Source organism: Peromyscus eremicus, chromosome 23 (genome assembly GCF_949786415.1).
Source record: "Peromyscus eremicus chromosome 23, PerEre_H2_v1, whole genome shotgun sequence".
NCBI lineage: Eukaryota > Metazoa > Chordata > Mammalia > Rodentia > Cricetidae > Peromyscus > Peromyscus eremicus.
Window position 1 is genome coordinate 42,554,829 of NC_081438.1, and position 20,254 is coordinate 42,575,082.

The following is a 20,254-nucleotide window of genomic DNA, read 5'->3' on the forward strand; positions in this document are numbered from 1 at the left end:
GGGATTTAAAGCAAGTACAGGGGAATACTGTTCACTTAATGAATAAGAGTAATAAGACAGGGAGAAGAAACAGAGTGGGAATCAAGCATAACCTTCAAAGACATTTGCCCAGTTACTTTCAGTCTCTAATTATGCTCCACATCTTACTTTCTAGAATGTTCCAAAATAGCACCACTGTCTGAGACCAACTATACAACATATGAGTGTGATAAGTCTTTTTTTTTTTAATCCCACCAGTTCCCAAATAATGACATGGAAACTTTTATTAATTGTGAAAGCTTAGCCTTAGTTTAGGCTTGTTTCTAACTAGCTTTTATAACTCAAATTAACCCATTTCTATTAATCTACATGGTGTCACATGGCTTATGTCTTTTTCCTCTCCTCCTGTATGTCCTGCTTCCTCTCCATCTTTTCTGACATCTTCCCTTCCTAGATTCATCTCCTCTTTTCTCTCTGTCCAGAAATCCTACCTAACCTCCTCCTGCCCAGCTATTGGCTATTCAGCTCTTTATTAAATGAATCAGAAGGCACCATGGCAAAGACACATCTTCACAGTGTACAAAAAGATTATTCTACAACATTTCCCCCTTTTTGTCTAAATAAAAAGATAAAGGTTTTAATTCTAACACACCAAAGCTATATATAATAACTACCAGATAAGAATTACATTCACGCCAGGCAGTGGTGGCACATGCCTTTAATCCCAGCACTTGGGAGGCAGAGCCAGGCGGATCTCTGTGAGTTCGAGGCCAGCCTGGTCTCCAAAGCGAGTTCCAGGAAAGGCGCAAAGCTACACAGAGAAACCCTGTCTCGAAAAACCAAAAAAAAAAAAAAAAAAAAAAAGAATTACATTCACAATATACAGTCCATTTGTATTGGCAAATTTGGCAAATTCAGAAAAAATACTCCATTGTCTATTCTATCTTGGTGAGTCTAAAGTTCTGTACCTAATTCACTTTCTATACTTTCTAACTTGTACTACCAACTCAAAACTATTTTTTAGACCTTAAAACATATTTAGATAAACAATTTAAATTTTTATGTCTCTCAACCTTATGCACTTTATACCTCTTTTGCGAGTTTCTTTTTTAAATTTGGAACAAGGACAACTGTAGCTATAGCTATCTATTCTTCAACTCCATCAGAGTCCCGAGAAGAATATAATATTACCTGATTAAACAGGAAGTGTAGCACAAACATCTTCCAAAACTGAGAAACAACAGAGACATCTGGCTGCCTGGACAATCACTGTAATGTTGAGGTATCTGCTTTGGTCCATAGGCCTAGAATATCTGATGGACTTTACTGTGAAGCAGGAATTTTGAAGGACTGTCCTATCTTGTCTTGGCAAAGTTTGGCAGTCACCTTCCTTTATGTCCTGCTTGTTCAATTTGGATAGCGTACTGTCAGCAGTTGAAGCAAAGGTAGTTGTTTCTTTCCCAATGATTAGCTTTGCCACAAATGAAAGCAAACTCCATATAGAGGTTTTTTGATGACCATCATCCTTTTTTGAAGTAAATTGGTGCTGCCAGGAGCAGATATGTCTTATTGTCATGAAAAGACTTATGTTATTAAAATATTTTAAATGCCATATTCTGTAGGTCTTTGAAGTGTTTGAAGACAACCTATTTATTTAAAATATATCTGTTTGACCTTGAAAAACTACCTATCATGACTATAAGTTGGATTATTATAGATGGCTAACTACTAACTTGTCTTTCTTTATTATCCTAAATAGCTTTCAAGGATTAAAATTTTATATTACATTTTTAAATGAGCTGCATAGGTACAATACATTAAACAAGAATAGAAACATCTATATGGTGTAACAAAAATAACCTTACATTCGTATCCATATACAAAAATCCATACCAATGTAAAATATTTGAGACTAGTGGTTGTTCAAAAGTAGACTCAACAATCCACCCTTTTATCCTATCATTTCTATGCTATATCCCTCTTTTTCCTTTCAGAAAGAAAGCCCTGAATCTAATCTCCCTTATTTAGCTTTCTCCCTGACCATTACCAGTGACAACTTGTAACCAATCCCCTAAAATGATGACAAACATCCATAACCTATCAAATGACCAAAAAGCACCCACTCCACTTCTTGGGAATGTGGACATCATGTTCTATAGACTTCTTCCTGTAGTCTGAGGGTGATGGCATCTTTGGGGGACCTGATAAAATTAGGATAATGGTCAAGTCCTGGGAGAGCTAGCCATAACCTTTGCTGTCCAGTCTCTGTGCCATGGGAAAGCACAGAGCTATATCTGCAGTCCTGGCTAGAATAGTCTGTGAGGCTGGACCATCTCAGCCAGCAGCCTTGAAACTGTTCTGGATGCAGAACTCTGAGGAAACTGCAACAAAGGCACTCTGAGAGGCTGGATCACCTGGGCCACCTGTTTTCATTGGTGTCTGATCCCTTGCAATGAAATACACAAACTTTCAAAGGTAACATATATATATATATTATATATATATATATATATATATATATATATATATAATTAACCCAAGTATGGACTGTGCATTGTACACTAGCCAGCCAAAGATGATTTTCTTGTTTTCTGTTTGAGCAGGTAAAATATGTCACCTGTCTTGCAGTTTTTCTAGGTTTATTTCTTTATGTGTGTAGCCAGGATTTTTAGGGGGTCTTCCCCTGATCAAACCTAATATCTATCAACCTTGAATGAATTGACAGCCTTTTGTTTGCTGTGGGAACAAAAGCAAAACCTCTTCCCCAAAGAAATACATGTTCTGACTTCCATTTTAAAGTTAAAGCATTCCTAAAGTATCTAGGCTGGATTAATTCAGCAATTCCCTCTTACAAATCCCATGTCTCTCAGCAGCTGTTGTTTGCTCATCTGCAACAATTTGACTCAAAAAATTCAAAATCAACAAGGCACTATACATACAGGATCCAGACTCCCTGTGTATTTCCATCTTTACATGGCTTATCCTTTTGTATTATTTTATTATTTATAAACTATTTTTTTTAAAGATTTATTTATTTATTATGTATATCAGTATTCTGCTGCATGTGTCCCTGCAGGCCAGAAGAGGGCACCAGATCTCATTACAGATGGTTGTGAGCCACCATGTGGTTGCTGGGAATTGAACTCAAGGACCTCTGGAAGAGCAGTCGTGTGCTCTTAACCACTGAGCCATCTCTCCAGCCCTATATAAACTATTTTTCTGTGACTTTCTGTACCCATTTTATTTTCTGTTTTAAGCCTGTGTACATTTTTAAACATGCTGTAAACTATTTAGATTTTTTTCCCTGTCTGGATCTGTCTTTACTGAGTACCTGCAACATTTCTCTCATCATGAGAGACAAATCTTTTTCCTCTTTTTTTATTATTAAGAAATTTTCTATTCATTTTACATACTAACCACAGATTCCCCTCTTCTCCCTCCTCCCACCTCCCCAGCCTTCCCCACAACCCATCTCCCATTCTACCTCTTCCAAGGCAAGGCCTCCCATGGGGAGTCTGCAGTATCTGGTACATTCAGTTGAGGCAGGTCCAAAGCCCCTTCCCCTATACCAAGGCTGTGTAAGGTGTTCTATCATAGGCACTGGGTTCCAAAAAGCCCTCTCATGCACCAGGGATGGATCCTGATCCCACTGCCAGGGGGCCCCTAAAGTAGGTCAAGCTATACAATTATCTCACCTATTCAGGAGGGCCTAGTCCAGTCCCATGGAGGCTACACAACTATTGGTCCACAGTTCATGAGTTCCCAGTGGTTTTGGTTTGATTGTCTCTGTATGTTTCCCCATCATGATCTTGATGCCCCTTGCTCATAGAATCCCTCTTTGCTCTCGTGAACTGCACATCCTGGAGCTTGGCCTGGTGCTTGCTATGGATCTCTGCATCTGCTTCCATCAGTTACTGGATTCAAGGCTCTATAATGACAGTTAGGGTATTAACCAATCTGATTACTGGAGTAGGCTAGTTCAAGGCATCCTCTCCACTATTTCTAGTAGTCTAAGGTGGGGTCATCCTTGTGGATTCCTAGGAACTTCCCTAGCACCCCCCCGTTTCTCCCTATCAACCCACAATGTCTCCCTCGATCATGGTATCTCTTTCCTTGCTCCTGGAGCCACTCTGTCCCTGTTCCAGCTCCGACCATCCTGTTCCTTTATGTTCTCATCCCCCATCCCCTACCCTCCATTACCCCCCTCCCCCATTAACCCTCAGTTTACTCATCGGAGATCTCATCTAATTCCCCCTTCCCAGGTGATCCACGCATCTCTCAATGAAAAAAAGAGTTGGTTCTTTGAGAAAATCAACAGGTTAGACAAGCCCTATCCAAACCAACCAAAAGGCAGAGAGAGAACATCCAAATTAACAAATCAGAAATGAAAAGGGAGAGATCAACTGACAACGAGGAAATCCAGAAAAATCATCAGGTCACATATTTAAAAACCTGTACTCCACAAAATTGGAAAATCTAAAAGAAATGGACAATTTTCTGGATAGGTACCCACTTACCAAAGTTAAATCAAGACCAAATAAACAATTTAAATAGACCAATAGCCCCCTAAGGAAGTAGAAACAGTCATTAAAAATCTCCCAACAACAACAAAAAAGCCCGAGACCAGATGGTTTTAGCACAGAATTCTACCAGAATTTCAAAGAAGAGGTAATACCAATACTCTTCAATTTCTATTGTTCCACACAATAGAATCAGAAGGAACATTACTGAACTCTTTTTTTTTAATGAGGCTACAGTTACCCTGATAACCCAAACCACACAAAGATGCAACAAAGAAAGAGAATTACAAACCAATCTCTCTCATGAACATTGATGCAAAAATATTCAAGAAAATAACTCGCAAACTGAATCCAAGAATACATCAAAAAATTTATCCACCATGACCAAGTAGGCTTCATCCCAGAAATGCAAGAATGGTTCAACATATGAAAATCTGTCAATGTAATACACCATGTAAACAAACTGAAAGAAAAAAAACCCACATGATCATCTCATTAGATGCTGAAAAAGCCTTTGACAAAATCCAACACCCCTTCATGATAAATGTCTTGGAAAGATCAGGAATACAAAGTACATACCTAAACATAATAAAGGCAATTTACAGCAAGCTGACAGCCAACATCAAATTAAATGGAAGGAAACTCAAAGCAATTTCACTAAAATCAGGAACAAGACAAGGCTGTCCACTCTCCCCATATCTATTCATAAAGTACTCAAAGTTCTAGCTAAAGCAATAAGACAAATCTTAAACTGCCATGTCAGCTGCCACATGGCTCAGCTTAGCTCATGGCACTGGCAGCTGGCTCAAGTTCACAAGCAATGGCCAGTAGCCACACCTCTGTACACTGAACACTGGCCCAGCTGAGAGACTGCAGAACTAGAAAGCCCCATGTGGCCCCTTGTGTAGAACTCTTTTTTAGCTTTCTCGGCCCTATGTTTGGATGTTCAAGCCTCATGTTGGATATCATGTGTAGTCAGACTCCCCTTTGAACTGCCAGCTCATAAGAAAATGGCACTGAGACTTTGTATTAATTATGAAAGTGCGGCCTTAGCTTAGGCTTGTTTCTAACTAGTTTTTATAACTTAAATTAACCCATTTCTATTAACCCATGTGCTGTCATATGGCTCATGGATTTTGCCTCTCTCCTTCATGTTCTGCTTCCTCTCCATCTCCTCTGGCATGTCCCATGCCTAGATTCATCTCCTCTTTTCTCCTCTGTCCAGAAATCCCACCTTATCTCTTCCTGCCCAACTATTGGCTATTCAGCTCTTTATTAAGTGAATCAGAAGGCACCTTGGCAAAGACACATCTTCACAGTATACAAAAAGATTATTCTACAACACATGAGACTGTGGGGGGAGGTGAATTGCATATTAAAGTCACAATATCCCATCTCAGTCCCCCAAATGTCTTATGGTCATTTTATAATGCAAAATATATTTAATGTCCACTAAGAGCTCACACTTTCCAAAGGTCAAAATTCAAAGACTCTTTAGACTCAAGGAGATCTTTTAGCCTGTGTAAAAAAAAAATTAAAAGTTTCCACACTCCGAAGATAAAATGTCACAGAATTGACATTCTCACCCAAAATCGAAGAATCTTTTAATGAGGTGGCTTAGTGGATAAAGGCACTCATCACTCAACCTGAAGACCTGCATTTGATCCTGGGACTCATGTGGTAGAAGGGGAGACTGACTCGAGTAAGTTGTTCTCTGACCTCTGTACAAATGCTGTGATGCACATACCCACATGCTTTTTAATAAAAGTTTTAAATTTCTTATAGGTATATATCATATGTTGAGTATATCCCACCCACCCTGCTTCTCCCACCCTACCCTTTTCCCCATCTTTCTTCCTTTGTTCCCCTAGACAACTTTATTTCTACTCTCATTTAGCATATGCATACATGATTTATGTAACTATATAGGAACCACAAATGGGATAAGCTATGAGGACTGATGGGAGGACCTGAATATCAGTTGCTGGAGCAGGATGCTGAGGACTTCTTGCAGATCCAGGATTTCTCTGTTTCACACTTGTCATCATCCCAGCCATGATCTGTCAGTTCTGCACAGTTAGTCTCTGGATGGTCTCCTTTTTTCCATGGGGACCAATATTTTTTAAATCTGCCAAAACCATACACACTGTGAACTTGTGTCCCTCCCCTCATCTATAAATGAAGTTTCAAGCTTCTGGAAACTGGATGTCTTCATATTGTCCCTGAGTACCTACGGCAGACATGTTTTGTTCTAGCCCAGTAGCTTGCTTAGTGTCTTGTCCTTGACCCTAAGAGTCTTCTGGCTAATGTTGGAGACAGAAGTCCTTCTGCTGAAGGTGTGATATTTAGACACAGATTAGTTGAGACTTCACATCCCAACTACATTATCAGGCTTTTACACTCTGGCTGCTGTGTACCCACTTTAACCACACCAGCAGGCATCAGATAGCTAAGGATAGAACCCACTGAAATGATTCAAACTGGCTAATCCAAAATCTGTTTTACTGTATCAATCTAGTCCTTCCTGCGTGAATAGTGATGAGGGCTCTTGGCCACATCTCCCCTCCCTCTACCCAGGCCATGGTTGAGCATGGCTGTTATGCACATGGTCACTCAGGGTGTGGCATATATTCCTTTCTTTAAAAGCTAGGCATCTAATCTTTTCAGTAGCAAACATCTCCAGAGCTATTGGCTTAATCATGTAGCATAGTCTTGTTTTAGGAATTTTTTTTTGGTGTGTGTGTGTGTGTGTGTGTGTGTGTGTGTGTGTGTGTGTATACATTATTTGAGTCCTCTGAAATTGGAGTGGCAGGTGACAGTGAACTGCGTGACATGGGTTCTGTGAACCTAACTCCTATCTTTTGCAAGAACCATACATGCTCCTAATTACTGAGCCATCTCTCCAACCCCTTAGATTCTTTATAACATACTATATTTAAGTTTCCCAGAACTCAAGTTCTTCCTGCATCTCTACTACAGGAATTTCAAAGCATTTGCCACCTTACCTGAACTTGGGCATGAAACACCTTTCTACTCAGTAAGTGACATATTTTTATGTCTGAGGGATAAAAACCCCAGACAAGGATCTTTAACATTAGTGTTTCAGACACTAGCCCATCCACTCCCATTTAACCCTTATTTTTTGATCTACCTTGGCGACAAAGGTGACTCATCCACCCACTGCCATAAGCCTTCATGTTTCATGTCCGACAGCCCTATCCAGAGATGGCTTTTAATCTTATTCATCTTCTGTATGAAGCTCTGTAAGGGGAGAAGAGTAGTTGAGATATAGCTGAGTACATGATTTTCCATCCAATGTCCCTGTAAAGTCTATATGGTAAATCCTTTTTGCAGTCAGACCTTCTAAGGCACCACACCATGCTCTCTAATGTGTGTTCAGGAGAGTGGAGTCCTCCCGTCTTTGTGCCCTATAAGCAAATGACTTGCACAGAGAAGTCACAGATGGCCTCTTGTCACATACACTTATTTTTACTGCATGTTTCTCTAACTTGTGAGTTCTGAGCATGCCCTCTTGGATTTACTCCTGACTGACTGAATGTGTGAGCCATGTTCTAGCAATTGGTAAAGGCACACAGCAGAGTTTTCTCTCTGTGTTATTAAGTACTAGCCAACCTATCGATAGGTATTCTTTATATTTTCAAGTCTTCCTCTAAACCATACATAAACACATGGTCAAGACTTGCTTGGTGTGTGTGCGTGTATGTGTGTATGTGCGTGCACACACATTTGTGTGTATAAGGTATTGATTCACCAATTCATAGCCCTCTTCTCTTCCATTTCCCCTTGAAAAATCTATGTGGTCATCCACCTTCAACAGCTTGTCATGTAGTAAAATCCATTCCCCCATCCATCTGTATATCATGTCCTCTCCCTCCAAGGCTCAGGAATCATCAAGAAAGAGGGAAAGAAGGTTGTGAGAGCCAGAGGTAGTAGACAGCGGAGGTGAAATGGACAGGGCAATTGTGTACATGGATTCACAGTGGCTGCACAATATCAAGCCAGCCAAAGTCTCAGCCTAGACAGGAGAAGGGCTCCTGGAGTCCCACCCTTAGCTGAAGAACTATTGACAACTGATGGCTTTCAAGTAGAGAAAGTTAGTTTTTTCAGACATGTAGCTCCTGAGAGGATACCCATGCTCCAGTCTTAAATCCATGCACATGTAGGCAGCACTAAGGGGACTCCATGAGTTTAGAAAGAGAAAGTACATGAAATTGGAAGGGAAAATCATTGGGACAAGAAAAGAATTGGAGGGGAGATAATAGGGGCAGGTTTAGTCAAGAAATATGGTATGATGCATGAAATCTATAACAATAAAAAGATGTATGTCCCACTCCAGAATCAGGCATACCTGCTCCACATCACTTTCAATGATGATTAGTTGGGCTCCTACTTCCTGGCAAGCAGTGAGGGAATAACTCCAATTGCGTTTAGTTATGGAGAAGAAGAAACACTTTCCATGGAAGAACATCCAGTCCCAGGGGCAGGGGCGACATACGAGGTCTGTTGAGGGAGGCTAGTTAGAATAAACCCACACTTGATTGTCTGTATTCCTGTGTCTGCTCAACCTTCTAGCCCTCCAGAGTCAGGAACCCCCAAGAATTACAGTGGGGAGACATTACCTTCTCCACTTCCCAAGTCTCTTCCTCATCCTAAAAGAATCCAGGAGTCCTTGCCCCATATCATTCTCACTAGGAGAAGTAGGAGCTAAGATCTCAGAACAGACTCCAGGAAACTGGCATAATTGGATCCTTATTATGTATACTTTCTTGTAAACACCAAAAACAAATTTTGGTGTTATCCTGTATTCCCAATTGACAAAGAATAACATTAAGGCTTAAAAGGGTCAAACTCAACCAAAGTGCCCCCACATAGGTAACCCATTAAAACCCTTGGAGAGTCAGCTTCTGATCACACACCGACTCTAGGCTTCAGCTCCATGAGCTCCTGGTAGATCTCCTCCTGATCCTGGGTGCAGGGAACCTTTGGAACTGCAACAAGAAAAAAAGAAAGAACTATTAAATACCTAAAGTGTTCCATAGTCTACACCACCTATGTAGTAACACATCATCTGAGAGGCAACTATTTGTTATACAACACTTAAGGAAGAGGAATTCTGAGCTGGAGAGATGACTTAGTTGGTAATGCACTTGCCCTTCAAGCATGAGGAGCTGAGTTCAATCTCCCAGAACCCACATTCTAAAATTCAGGCATGTTGGTTTATGATGATAATCATGGTGCTGGAGATTCAAGAACAGGTGGATCCCTTGAGTTCACTAGCCAGCCAGACGTGCTTATTTGATGACCTTACATAAGAGACCGTTTTTTCAATAAACAAGGTGGGCAGAATCTGAGGAATGACCACTGAGGCTGTCTACAGCCTTAGTGACTACATACACACACATGCATACATCTACCTGTGGAGGTGCATGTGCATGCAAACACACACACACACACACACACACACACACACACACACACACACACATGGAGAGAGGGAGAGTGTATCACCATCCAGAAAAGACTGAGTTACAAGGGCAAGTGGAACAAAGACCCTCTCCCACTCCTCTTCCATTTTCCCTGCTGTATATATTGGAGAAGCCCTGAGATATGCTTAGAAGTCACAGAAGGACCAGGTTCCAGCTTTGGTCTTGTCTCTCTCCTAGATCTGTTTGTACCAGTCAAGAGGCCAGCATTAAGATCCCAAGTACTCAGAGCCATCTGACCTTGGAGAAGAAATGCCAGAAGGACTCCAGCGAAGAGAATGAGGAAAAGCAGCTGCAGCATGAGGGGAGCCAGGCCGTGCCTCACACGCTCTGTGGAAGAGAAGGACAGGGTTTCAGCACACATGTTCCCTACATCAGCCTGGCCCAGGGACACTCAGGCCACCAGCATACTCCTGCCCAGACACACAACTTTAGGATTCAAGCTTCTAGGTTGCCATAACCACAAGTCTGGGTCTCAACCTCCCAGGACCCATGTGTACAGAATTCCATCTTCCATTTTACAGGAACCAATAGCCTGGAAGCATCCACTCCTCCTCAGCCTCTCTCTGTGCAGTGACTACAAAACTTTTGGATCCAGAAGCTATTTTGAACCCAGAGCCTGACACTGGCCATCAGCTTCTAGTCTGTTCAAATCAGAGGCGAAAAAATAAGGGCCTGGCCAGATTGCTCTTGATTGCCCACTGGAAACTGATGGTAAGACCAATTGCTGAAGAGAACACACAGTTTAATCACAGGATGTGAAAAAATCAAATTGACAATGATCTCGAAACCTCCTCCCTGCTAAGTAGTTTTCATAGCCTGGAATGTGCTGTGCAGGCTTCTGGGGTAGAAAACCCATTCCGTCTCATCCAGCTATGAACCCTGAGAACTACAGTGATGACTAGTGTAGCAAGATGTGCCCACTGATGCAGTAGTGCCAGGAACATTATACAGGCAACCAACTACTCTCTGGTTACATTTAAAGCCTGCTCCACAAAATGGAACTCATGCCTGGCAATGTAAATCGAACCAAGAATGTGTACCTCAGTAGTTTCTAAGGTCCTAAGGGTGACCTGATAATTATTTTGCCAAATGGATAAGGTATCAAACTGCCTTCTAAATACTCTATATTTAATAGATTAGTGTATCTCTCAGTCTTCATCAGAGAAGTTTCTCTGGGTGGTGAATAATGGTTAATACAGAGACTCGTAACTAGTTAAAGTGCAGAAAATAAGTGTCTGTGGTGTGCTCAGTTATAAATGGGGCATCAATGTCACAACCCTCCCCACAAGGCAGGCAGAGGTTGGGAAGACTGAGTGAGGTAGCATCTTCCAGACATGACAGTCCTGCTGCACTCATGAACTCAAGAAGCTGTGGTTTCCTTCTCAAGACCTGCATGAGATCAAGCCAGTCAACATTCCCACATGAGCAAGGGAGGGGTTCATGAGCTCACATCCTTAGCTGAGGAGTTATTGACGGTTGATGGTTGCTAGAGGATGGAGAGTTTCTTCAGGGTTGTCTTCCTGGTAGGTTGGCCAGAGTCAGTAAGCCCAATAAATTCATTGGATCCCAAAGGGTAAATTTTAGTGGAATTGTTCTTTGGGTTTTGGTTGGGACTTTGAGGAGGGAGTTTGTCTCCCCAGGGAAGGAGTTCTCACAACACCCTAGGATCTATCTATCTCTTTCTCATCCAGGACACATAACTGGAAATCCAGAGATGTAGCCCAGGGCTCTTGAGTCATCTCCCTGAAGCTCATTGATTCTCTGCACTGTGTCTTCCTTGTACTTCCCCTTCTGAATAATTTCTTTTTTACTATGCTTTGCATGCAATTCTTCAACACTTTGAACAAGATGCCAAGAACCTATGTTAGATCCAGTCTAAGACCAGCAGTGGTGGCACACTCCTTTAATCCCAACATTCAGGCAGAGGAAGGTGGATCTCTGTGAATTCGAGGCCAGCCTTATCTGCAGAGTGAGTTCCAGGAAAGCCAGGGCCATATAAAGAAACTGTCTCAAAAAATCAAAAAAAGAAAACAAAGGGGAAAAAAGTATCAGTCTAGGCAATAGGTAACACAAGTACTGGACAAAAGTTACAAAAGAGACCAAAATATGATTTAGACGCCATGTTCTAGAGGTTTGGGGATTTTTAGTGAGATATTTTGAGATATTTAAATATAAATTTTGATTTGTGTTTAAATTAATGGATAAAGTAAAATTGGCTTATATGCACACTGAGGTTTTACTGATCCATGCAGAGGAATGAATATATGTCACTTTCAGAGAAATGGATGGAATTGGAAATTATCATACTAAGCAAATAAGCCAGACTGAGAGAAACAAGTATTATAGGTTTTCTCTCACACACACAATACTCCTATATATCCATCTGTGTGTTATCTATCTGTCTGTCTGTCTGTCTGTCTGTCTGTCTACCTGATAGTCAATCTATCTGTCTATATAATCTATCATCTGCATATATATTACCTATGTATCTGAAAATATAAGTGATAATAGGAGGGAAATTACATATAAAATAGAGGAAGAGAACCAGTGGTGGTACACGCCTTTAATCTCAGCATTCAGGAGGCAGAGGCAGTTGGATCTCTGAGTAGAAGTCTAGCCTGGTCTACAGAGCAAGTTCCAGGACAGTCAGGAATACATAGGTAAACCCTGTCTTGAAAAACCAAAAAAAAAAAAAAAAAAAAAAAAAAAAGATGATGGGAACAACAACAAATACAAGAAAAGAAAATATCACATGGTAATTATTTTACATAGAATACATATGAATATAACATAAAACAGAAATGAAACTATTGTGGGGTATATATTCTGAGGTGTGTAGGGAAACACAGAGACAAGAGGGAAAATATTAGAAAAATCCAATACTATACCTGTAGAAAATGTCATAAGAAACTCACTACATTATACATTTTCTAAAACAATTTATAAAAAACAAAAAGAACTCCAGAGTTAAGACCCTCCCTTGACAGGGAACCCATAAAAAGCTGCTCTACCACCAGCCACTCCCCACTTCCAGGAGAATACAAGAACCTTTGCCCCACCTATTCCAAAATGAGGAAAGTAAGGACTTTATAACTCTGAAGAAATCCAGAATATTGTCTCTGTGTATGGATGCCTGCAAGCAACATGTGTCATCCTCAGTGTTACCCGTGTCTCTCTTTCACAGTTGAAACAAGTAAAGCACATTGGAGGCCAAGACACAGGTGACCACATCACAGAGGTGTCTGCACTGGAGGCCAGGGACACAGGTGACCACACCACAGAGACGTCTGCACTGGAGGCCAGGGACACAGGTGACCACACCACAGAGGTGTCTGCACTGGAGGCCAGGGACACAGATGACCACACCACAGAGGTGTCTGCACTGGAGGCCAGGGACACAGATGACCACACCACAGAGGTGTCTGCACTGGAGGCCAGGGACACAGATGACCACACCACAGAGGTGTCTGCACTGGAGGCCAGGGACACAGGTGACCACACCACAGAGGTGTCTGCACTGGAGGCCAGGGACACAGATGACCACACCACAGAGGTGTCTGCACTGGAGGCCAGGGACACAGGTGACCACATCACAGAGACGTCTGCACTGGAGGCCAGGGACACAGGTGACCACACCACAGAGACGTCTGCACTGGAGGCCAGGGACACAGGTGACCACACCACAGAGGTGTCTTTTCTGGAGGCCAGGGACACAGGTGACCACACCACAGAGGTGTCTGCACTGGAGGCCAGGGACACAGATGACCACACCACAGAGGTGTCTGTACTGGAGGCCAAGGACACAGGTGACCACACCACAGAGACGTCTGTACTGGAGGCCAAGGACACAGGTGACCACACCACAGAGACGTCTGTACTGGAGGCCAGGGACACAGATGACCACACCACAGAGACATCTGCAGGCACATAGGGAGCTGGTTTTTGGTCACTTACCGATTTCAGCTTTCACGTCTGTTATTTCATTATAGATTGGCTCCTCACCCTGGGAATAGGACATATCAACAACTGTGCCGAGAAATGAAGAAGTTAATGTTCATCTCTGGTCAACTGGTAATGAAAATATGATGCATACACAGTGGAATTTTGTTCAGTTGGGAAGAAAGATGAAGTTTGTAAGAAATGAATGAATCTGGAAAGTATAGTGTTTACTGAGGTAATCAGACTCAGAAAGACAAAGCCTGCTTATGTGGATCCTGGCCTGTAATAAGATGACGATGATAGGAAAATAAGAAAGGAGATAGAGAGGGGATTACAGGAGGGAGTGGGGGTCAGGAAGAGCGAGGCCGGGGGATGATGGAAGAGTAGGATCTACTACATGGTGTGGTGTTAGTTTTTAACTGACAACTTGACACCGCTAGAATCGCCTGAGAAGAGAGTCTCAGTGAGGAATTTTCTAGATTGGGTTGGCCTATGATCATGTCTACAGGGAACCAATGTGATTGTTAGATGATCAGGGAGGGCCCAGCTTACGGTGGGCTGCACCCTTGCATGGCTGGGCCCTGAGCATGAAGAGTGAAGAAAGCTATCTGAGAAAAATAGGGCAGCAGCATGACAGCACTCTCTTCTCGCTGCTCTGGGTCAACCATCTCAAGCTCCTGCCTCTGTGACTTCTCTGCAGCAGTGGACTGTAACCTGGATTAAACCTTTTCTGCCTCAGGTGCTTTCTGTCCAAGTAGTTATCAGAGCCAAAGAAATTAAGCTATAACACATTTTGTTTTAAAAAAGGCCATAACGATATCTAATACCATGTACATTAATTTACAAAAATTATCATTATGAAACATCTAGTGTGTGCCATATCTGTACTGAATCCCCAGGAACCTGACTTCTGAGACATCTTGTTTAATACTATTTAAACAGGAAAAACCCTAATTAAAAAAAAAGCTTTAACACAGGTTAAATCAAGCTATCACTCTGTATTGCTTCTTTTGCCTCTGGTCTTCTACATCAGTGGTGTTAGAGACCATGATTAACCCTAACATCTACTGTAAGACTAAATTCCCATTTCAGATGCACCTTCCTTCTGAGCTAGATGCCCCAGAGTAGAAGCTAGCCCTGTGGCGGGTCAACTCTGACCTTGAAGAAGGAAGTCCAACACAAACACAGTCAACTGAGCAAAGGAGAGAAGCTGCAGGACACTTAACCTTTAGGAGAGAAGAATTAAACCTTCCAGCCTTTACACAGCCCGGGGATGACCTGGTCACCAGGCTTCTCCTCAAGGTTACATAGGATGCTGGGTTAGGGAGAAGCTTCAGTAGGTAAAGCGTTTGCTTCGGTAGAAGGAAGCGTTGAGGCTTGGGTTTAGATCTGTAGAACCCATGTAAATCCTGAAATAGTAATGTACATCTGTAATGCAAGTGATCCATGAGCAAGGGAGGAAGTAGAGACATGAGAATCCGTGAAAGCTCGTGGGGTCAGCTAGCCTGCCATATACAGCTGTGAATGAGAACCCGTCTCAAGGTGGAAGGTGACCATCGACAAAAACAATGTTAGCCTGTGACTTCCACAGTTACACTACATCCTGTTTGTATCTGCACTTGCACAAATACACCACAACTCTCATGTGCATGTATGCATGTACACACACACACACACACACACACACACACACACACACATTTTTAAGTGTATAAAATTCAAAGCGCCCATCCATCATTTTTCACCCCAGAGTCAATCTCAGTCCAGTGGTGTAAGATTTCACCATCTAGGACCTAGAAGCCCAGAGTTCTAAACGCTACCTCCATAGACCCAGGGATTTAGAGGAGCAACCTCCATAAAAACTCCTACAGAAAACAGGCATGTGGAAGAAACTGCCCACCCCTCAGCCTCTTATCCCTGCTGTACCTGAAAAGCTATGAAGTCCAGAAGCTGGCTGGAGCTCAGAGCTCAGAGCCTTTGGAGGAAGATCTGTTGCCAATAGGCTTCAGCCCCTGCTCTGGTTGAGAAGAGCATCAGTAAGAGCCAGGGTGAGATCTGAACTGGTCCCGGTGGAGCTCCTGTTATTTCATCCTGACCTCACCCAGTGGGACCAGCTCCCTCACGCCAACTTTCTTGGAGTTTCTCATTGTCACTGCTGCCTCTTAGTGTGCAGGACTCCTGGACAACAGCTTTCAATTGTCACGCCCTTTTGCTTAGTCCCCAAACCCCCAGGAAGACAAATAAGGAAGTGGGTTCTACACTGAAAGAGATAGAGTGGAGGTTGAGCCTCTCATGTGGCATGGTACTTACCAGATATTCTAGAAAATTGGTTTGAGAAAATTTGACATCTCTAACAAAAAGAACTACTCCACTTATGGTGTCACCAAACTGTGAACTGCTTTTAACATTTTCAATGACTTCTGAAATAAGAATCTTTGTTGGAGGGGGCCAAGCAATTCTCCGAGTCTTTCATAAATGCCATCTGTTCCAAGCCATGCTTTGCTTCCTTGGTTTGACATTGTCCCCATTCACAGCGATTTCTGCTTGCTGAAACATTGTTGCTGATAGTTACTTGGTGCTTGTATCTTCAGCCATGTTTATAGATGATTTCCTCTGTTCATTCACTGAATTTCCCCACACTAATGTTAATCCACTGTCTACTTAGCAGGTAAGGAAAACCAAAGCATGGTAAGTTAGGATTCAGGCTCTCGGCTATACAGCTCCTTCATGGGAAATTCAGAATTTGTTTTTCTCCCTTCTAAAAATGAAAACTTTTATTCATTCTTTGACAATTCTATACATGTATGCAATATATCTTTATCATATCCACTCCCAACTTTCCAGGGATGTACCCCCTATAGACCTCCCTCCAACTTTCATGTGTTCTTTTCTTTCTTCCTTTCTTGTAACCTATTGAGTCCAATTAATGTTGCCACTGCTGAAGTGACTGATCCTGCTGGCTTGCGTATGTCCCAGACTTATGCAAGTACCTATAGATGGGTCACTTGGTAGGTGAGTGCAATGGTCATGCTGTGTCCAGAAGACAGCATTTCACAGCCCCTCCCCAGACTCTGGCTCTTACATTTGCTTTTTCCCCTGTTCCCTGAGCCTTGAGATCATTGATGTAGATGTTCCGTTTAAGACTGAACTCTCTCAGCAGTTACTTATTCTTAACACATTAACCAGCTGAGTTAATTATTGCTGCCTATCACGGAAAGAGGCTTTTTGTCCAAGGCTGAGAGTAGCACTAAACCATGTGTATAAACATGAATATTTAAAAGGTGTATTGTAGACAAAATTCTAAACAGTCTTAGTAAATAAGAAACACAGAGCCAAATACAGAGGTAAATAGCCAAGGAGATCAGAGAGTCACTACTACCTTATCTTACCACCTCGCCACTCTCGCTTCCCCAGAAAGAGCTTTTTCCTGTCTGACTTGTCTTTTTATTGCCTTTCTGTTCTGCCTTCTCATTGGCTCTAAATCCAACCACATGACTTCCTCGTCACTGCCTCCAGGTCTCTATGGTTGGTACTGGGATTAAAGGTTCATGTCACCATGCTTGGCTGTGTCCTTGACCACACAAGGACTCTGCCTGCCTTGTGATCAGATTAAGGGCGTGTGCTACCACCACCAGACTTATGGCTCGCTTTGACCTCTGATCTCCAGGCAACTTTATTTATTAACATACAAATAAAATCACATTTCAGCACAAATATAATATCACCATAGTGTATAAACATGAATATTTAAAAGGTTCCCCTGCTTGGGAATATGGCCTCCTGGGACACAGGCTTTTGACCAGGTCTACAATGGCATGGTGAATTTTCTACTGCAGAAAAGGCCTCAGATCCAACAAGAAAGCTGTAATTACTCCTGGCATTATTGCACTAGTGAGAAAAGTCCATGAATACTGTGATGTACATGTGATAGATGCTGAGAGACAAGAGCAGTATGTACAGCATTTTCCTTAAAGGACCTGTTTTCAATGATGCCAAAGTGGAAATCAAATTTCAATATGAATTTGGGAAGGGATCTGTATTCAAATCACAACACTTTTCAAATCTACTTCTTCAAATCCATGTCCTTCTTACAAGTGCAATCATTCTATCCCAAGGATCCACAAAGACTTGTTGTTTCAGCTCCAACTCAAAAGCCCCAAAGTCCCAACTATGAGCCTATAAAATGAAAACAAAATTTCTCAATTTTAATGATGTTGCTACTATATCCAAGTCTACCTGCTTGCTACCTCCTCTCCCCACCAAAACAATACTTGGAACATGAGAAAAAAATATTTGTTCAATGTGTAATCATCTGAGAAGTGTTTGTTCTCTGCATTTGTTAGCTTTTCTGATGCTATGGCAGGCTATCTGAGAAAATCAACTTGCAGACGGAACATTTATTTTGGCTCACTGTTTGAGAAGTTTCAGTTCATGGTCCTGCGATGCCATGGTTTCTGGCTTGTGATGAGGGAGAACACCATCACTAGGAGCATGGGGTGGAGCACAACTGCTTAGCTCATGTCAGCCTTCAAGGAAAAAAAATGCTGGTGGTGGTGGTGGTGGTGGTGGTGGTGGTGGTGGTGGTGATGATGGTGGTGGTGGTGGTGATGATGGTGGTGGTGATGGTGATGATGACGATGATGATGATGATGACCACAACAATGATGATAAGAAGAAGGAGGATGATAGGAGTATGAGGAGGAGGAGGAAGAAGAAGAAGAGGAGGAGGAGGAGGAGGGGCTACAGGCACAAGATTAGATTTTACCTCTAGATAGGCCCAAGGCACTCAGGAAGTTCCACATCTTTCCACAGCTTCTGGGGAAGGTACAGTCCCAGATGGACCATATTGGATTCCAAGTTGGATTCACAAGATCATAAGAAGTCACACATCTCTCAGAGGCTTCAGCAAAAGCTGTGGACCCAGAAGAGGATCATATCTGACTTTGGGTTAGTCCCACAGGTGTGTAGAAGTTCCATGTTCGATAGCATCTTCAACCTAAGTTGTGGACATGAGGTGGGAACAGGATCTCACCATGAGTAAGATCTACCAGTGTGTGTGTGGGAGGTGGCCAAGTGTCCCACAGCTCATAGAAAAGCTGTGACCCAGGGAGGAGGTACAAGCTGACATAGGACAGTATCTCATAGGAACACTCAAGATAGAGCTTAGATGAAACAGAGAAACCTAGAATCATTAATTATATCATAAATCAAATGGACTTAATAGATATCTGCATAACATTCCATCCAAACACCAAAGAATAGTCTTAGTTATGATTACTATTGCTGTGATAAAACTTCATGACCTAAGAAATTTGGAATGGAAAGGTTTTATTTCACTCACAGTTCCATATTTCAGTCACAATTCATCATGAAAAACAATGAGGACAGGAATACATGTAGGACAGGAGCCTAGAGGCAGGAGCTGATGCAGAGGCCAGGGAGGAACACTGATTACTGGCTTGTTCATCATGACTTGCTTATACTGCTTTCTTAAAGAACCCAGGACCATCAGCCCAGGGATGGCCCCACCCACAATGGGCTGAGCTCTCCCCATCAATCACTAATCAAGAAAATTCCCACCAGCCAGTTTTTATGGAGCATTTTCTCAATTGAGTGTCCCTCCCTTCAAATAACTCTAGTTTGTGTCAAGTCCACATAAAATTACCAGCACAAGAACACACATTCTTCTTTTTTCTTTTGGTTAACGAGACAGGGTCTCTCTATGCAGTAGTCCTGGTTGTCTTGGAATTTGATATTTATACCAGGTTGGCCTGGAACTCACAGAGATCCAACAACCTCTGCCTCCCAAGTGTTGGATTAAAAGCATACACCAACATATTCAGCCTAGCAACACACATTCTTTTCAGCAGCCCATGAAACTTTCTCCAAGTGAACATATATTAAGATACAAAACAAGTCTCAACAAATTTGGGAAAATTGAAATCACATCCTACATTCCATCTGACCACAATGAAATAAAGCTAGATGTTAACAGCAAAAGAAACTACAGAAAGTACAAAACACAGTGAAACTAAAAAACACACTGCTAAGTGATAATTCAGTCAAGAAAGAAATAAAGAGAAATTTAAAATTCCTATAATTCAGTGAAAAATAAAAAAAATCCAAAATCTATGTGAACAGTGAAGGCAGTCCTGAGAGGTAAGTTTATAGGACTAAATGCCTACATCAGAGAACTGAGATATCTCTAATTCATCACGTAATTATGTGATATAAAGCTTTGTAAAAGTAGGAACAAACAACATCCCAAGTCAGTAGATAGGAAGAAATAACCAAATTCAGGGCTAAAAT